At 36.0% G+C, this 5,266-nt stretch overlaps 1 non-coding gene across 1 annotated transcript; it reads left to right on the forward strand.

Annotated features, from left to right (window-relative positions):
- The first annotated feature begins 881 nt into the window (after positions 1–881).
- On the forward strand, positions 882–988 carry LOC112739106 (small nucleolar RNA R71). Its single transcript, XR_003170046.1, has one exon. It is a non-coding gene; the product is annotated as a small nucleolar RNA R71 (small nucleolar RNA).
- Positions 989–5,266: the final 4,278 nt, after the last annotated feature.

Genomic DNA, 5,266 nt, shown 5'->3' on the forward strand with positions numbered 1-5,266 from the left:
CCTCTGGAGCTTCCTTTTCAACTAGATCTTCATTGACCTTGGTCTCAAAACCAGCTACCTTACCACTTCTCAATTGAATGTCCTTGCAATCTTCTTTTGGGTTCACCACTGTATCACCAGGGAATGTATTTGAAGATCTTTCAGGTAATTGCTTGCTCATTTGACCCATTTGCACCTCCAAGTTTCTAATGGAGGCTCTAGTTTCTTGTATGAAACTCATCATCATCTCCCATTTAGAATCTTCTTGGGATTTAGAATTTACCTGCTGAGGTGGTTGTTGTTGCTAAGATTGAAATTGGCAGTTATTATAGTTGTTCTATTGAAAACTGCCCTGAGAACTATTGTTGAAGTTTTGAGGTCTCTGAGGTTGATCTCTCCACCCAAAATTTGGGTGATTCCTCCACTCCTGATTGAATGTCTTAGAATATGGATCATTGTTGGGATTTCTAGGACCACTCCCCATGTAGTTGACCTATTCAGAAGAGGGTTGAGCATAATCATAATTATCATTTTGAACAAAGTTACATGCCATGTCATAAGAGACTTCCTGTGATGGATTCTGGGTGTTGATAGCTGAGACTTGCATGCCACCCATCTGTTGAGTAAGTAGATTTATCTGCTAAGACATAAGCTTATTCTGAGCAAGAAGAGTATTAACAGCTTCTACTTCCAACACACCTCTCTTTTGAGAGGTCTCAGATTTCACAGGATTCCTGTTAGATGAGTAGAGATATTGGTTGCTTGCAACTAATTCAATCAGCTCAATAGTCTCCTCTGGTGTCTTCTTCTTGTGCAATGAACCGCGTGCAGAAGTATCTAAGCTCATCTTGGACATCTCACCCAAGCCTTCATAAAAGATATCCAGTTGGGTCCATTTGGAGAACATGTCTGGAGGGCATTGCCTAGTCAGTAGCTTGTACCTCTCCCAAGCTTCATAAAGAGTTTCACCCTCTTTCTGTCTGAAAGTATGAACCTCCAACCTAAGCTTAGTCAGCTTCTTTGGTGGGAAAAATTTAGTGAAAAATTCAGTAACGACCTTTTCCCAAGTATTCAGACTCTCCTTTGGTTGGGAATCTAGCCATAGCTTTGCTTTATCCCTCAGAGCAAACGGGAAAAGCATGAGTCTGTACACCTCTGGATTCACTCCATTTGTCTTCACAGTATCACATATCTGCAGAAAATCATATATGAACTGATTTGGATCTTCATGAGGAAGTCCATGATACTGGCAATTTTGTTGCACCAAGGTGACCAATTGTGGCTTCAACTCAAAGTTGTTTGCATTTATAGGAGGCACCACAATACTTTTTCCATAAAGATCCGCAGTAGGGGCAGAATAAGAGCCAAGCACTCTCCTCTGTTGATCATCCCCATTCAGATTTACCACATTGGTATTAGCACTATTATTTGCCATAGTGGATTCTGTAGCCTTGCAAAGTCTTGCTTGTTGTAAACGTCGCCTGAAAGTTCTTTCAGGTTCAGGATCAAAGTCTAAGAGATGTTCTTTGTCTCTATTCCTGCGCATAAACAACCAGAAGACAAGAAAATATGGGACTCTCTATGTCAGAGTGTAGAGAAGTCCCTGTGAGGTAACCTGTATAAAATAATAAAATAAAAATACTAAGTAAATAAATAAAAATTCGAAAATTTTAAAAATAAAAATAAACAGAAAAAATTAAAATAAAAATAAAAATAAATAGAGGACACCAAACTTAATTTCAGAAATTAAAGAAAAATATTAGTGCTGTTTTTTTTATTTTTTTTACTAAAAATAAAATAAAACTAATAGAATATAAAAAGTTAAAAAAATATAACAAAAAAAAGAAACAAAATAAAATGGAAAAAAATGAAACTGAAAAGAAAAATTAAAAAAAATGATGAGATTTAAATAAATAAAATAAAATAAAAATTCAAAAGGAAGTAAAACAATAAAGAAAACGGGGACAGGGGGAACGGGGGAAACAAGACAAAACGCACGGAAATAAAAAAAAATTAAAAATAAAAATTTATAATAATAAAATAAAACTAATTAAAATCAAAATGTCTAATCTAAGCAATCAAATAACTAATAGTTGTTAATCACTATCAATCCCCGGCAACGGCGCCAAAAACTTGGTGCGGATTTTGTAACCACACTACTAACCGGCAAGTGCACCGGGTCGTACCAAGTAATACCTTATGTGAGTAAGGGTCGATCCCACGAGGATTGATGGATTAAACAACAATAGCGTTTGATAGGATTAGTTAGACAAACAGAAAATAGTGTTGGAAGTTCAAAAGCATTGAAAAGTAAATTCAAGAATTTCAGAAAACAAGCAGCAAATGAGTTGTGAAATATATAGGGGAAAACAGTTAAGGCTTCAGAGTTATCTATTTTCTGGATTGACTCTTCTTATTATTTTATTTTAATCATGTAAGATCTAATTTATGGCAACTATATGTGACTAGACCCTAATTTCTTAGACCTTTCTAGTCTCCTCTAAAATTCATCAACAGCCAATTCCTTGGTCAATTAATTTCAATTAGGGAGTGAAGTTCAATTCTAGTTATATGCCACAAGAATCCTAATTATCCAAAAATAAAGGGATTATATGTCACGTATCCCGTTAAATACAAACAATTAGAAATTCAGGATAATATGTTTTCAAGCTGTTGTTCAAGTAAAGAGCTTTTCCAAGTTATACAAGAACTCAATTAGAACATGGGTCATACTTCTGTTCCACCCAAATTCATAAAATAAAGAACGAAAACAATTATTAAAATATAAATCAAAACATGAATTAAAATAGAAAAATAATAATATCAATCCATACAATAGACAAAGCTTCTAACCTTAACAACGGAGGATTAGTTGCTCATGGAATATGGAATGTAAATTTTTTGGAATAATGTTGTGGAATGTTCTTTTCCTCTTTTCTTTGAACCACCCTATTGGGATCCTTTTTATAACTAATCCTAATAATTTAAAAATCAAATTTCTAAAATTAAAATTAAAATAATATCTTTTCCTAAAATAAGATTTGAATTTAAATTCGAATTAATTAATAAGTCTTCAGCTGATGGGTGGGGACCACTTGATTTGTCCCTTCTGTAGCTTCTAATCTGTGATTTCTGGGCTAAGAACTGGGTCAAAACAGCCCAGAAGTCGCCCCCAGCATTTTTCTGCGTTTTCTGCACGTGACGCATGTCACGCGTACGCGTCGGTCACGCGCACGCGTCGATGGTTCTTTTTCGCGAGTCACGCGGACGCGTCAGTCATGCGTTCGCGTCATTTGTGCAGATTCCAGTCCACACGTTCGCGTCATTGCGATTTCCTCCATTTCGCGCGGTCGCGTGAGCCATGCGTCCGCGTCGGTATTCGCTGGTCATCTCCTTGGTTTCTTATCTTTCTTTGCAGAAACTTCATCAAATCCATCCGAATGCTAGCTAAAATGAATAAAATTGCACAAAACTCAAAATAGCATCCGTAGTGGCTAAAATATAATTAATTCTTAATTAAACTCAACAAGTTATATGCAAATTCACTAGGAAAAGATAGGAAAGATGCTCACGCATCATTTAGTTATCGTGAGTGACGTTTCGCGCATTGTATCTCTGTTTCTATGTCCTTGAGCTATATTTTTTCATTGGGCTCCTTGTATTATTATTATTCCTTTCTATATATATATATATATATATATATATATATATATTATTGTATAAGCCATAGAATTGTCGTGACACTTAGTTATCCTTTGCTTACGGCATGAGGTAAGGTTTAAGGTAATTAGAGTGTTACAATCCACTCCTGTAGTATTACTTGATACCATTTGATGCACTTGCCATGTTAAAAATTCTTCCATCAAGTTTTGGCGCTGTTGTCGGGGATTAATTGAGATTGATAACTACCACATTAAGTGATTTTCTATATTAGACATTTTTATTTTCTTTTGCTACTCATTGGAATTCCCTCCACTATGATATTGGAAATTCTATCTTTTCGCTTTATTTTTTCTTGTGTATGCTTGCAAGACAACAAAGACAAGAAACCACTTCTTTTTTATCCTAAAATTGAAAGAACACTCCACCAATTGAGAATAAACTCACAAAATCAGAGGGAGTTGGAAGAAGTTGAGAAGCCAGAAAGCATGACAAACAACAATAACAATGCCAATGCTATGAGAACTCTTGGAGACTTTGTTACCCCCACAAGTAGTTGTGAGAGTAGTATAGTGAGGCCTAATGTGAAGGCAAACAACTTTGAATTAATGACCCAACTCATTCAATTGGTGCAGCAAAATCAATTTGGTGGAAGCCCTTAAGAAGATCCAAACTTGCACATATCTAATTTTTTGTTGATAAGTGTTACTATTAAAAGCAATGGAGTCTCTCCCGAAATCATCAAGTTGAGGCTTTTTTCATTCTCTGTAAGGGATAGAGCTAAACAATGGATCCAAACTCAACCCTTGAAAAGCATAACAACGTGGGAGGATTTGGTTAATACGTTTTTGACCAAATTCTTTCCACCACAAAGTTAGCCAAGCTGAGACATGACATCCAAATCTTCACCCAAAGGGATGAAGAGTCCTTCTATGAAGTTTAGAAAAGATACAAGGAGATGTAAAAAAAGTGTCTTCATGACATGTTTCCTGATTGGTTGCAACTTCAAACATTTTATAATGGAATCTCCTATGCCTCAAAGAACTTACTTGATAATTCACCAGGGAGATCTTTGCATCTTAAAACACCACAAGAAGCTCTTGAGTTAATTGATATAGTGACCAACAATCAATATATGTATTCCACCGAGAGAGCCATGAAGAAGGGAGTGATAGAGTTGAGCACCATGGACTCAATTTTGGTACAAAATAAGATGATGTCTCAACAAATCTCGTCACTTACAAAGCAACTGGGGCACATGCAAGTATCCGCAGTGAGAATAAAAGTGGTCTGTAACTTGTGTGGAGGAGCTCACAAGGTTGAAGAATGTGAGTTACTACAGGGAGAACAAGCTACTATTGAGCAAGTGAACTATATGGGGAATTTTCAAAAGCCACCACAAAATGATCCATTTTCTAAGACTTACAATATGGGATGGAAGAATCACCCAAACTTTGGTTGGAAAAACCAAGAACAAAGAAGCTCCAGTACACCACATCAACAATAAGCTTCTCTCATGCAACCACAAATCTACCAAAGGCTCTCTTCTCTTGAAAATGGCATAGAGAAGCTGGCTGAGTCCACCTCTATCTTAGCTCAATCAACTTCCACTATCATGCAATAAATT

This window comes from Arachis hypogaea, chromosome 13, assembly GCF_003086295.3.
Source record: "Arachis hypogaea cultivar Tifrunner chromosome 13, arahy.Tifrunner.gnm2.J5K5, whole genome shotgun sequence".
NCBI lineage: Eukaryota > Viridiplantae > Streptophyta > Magnoliopsida > Fabales > Fabaceae > Arachis > Arachis hypogaea.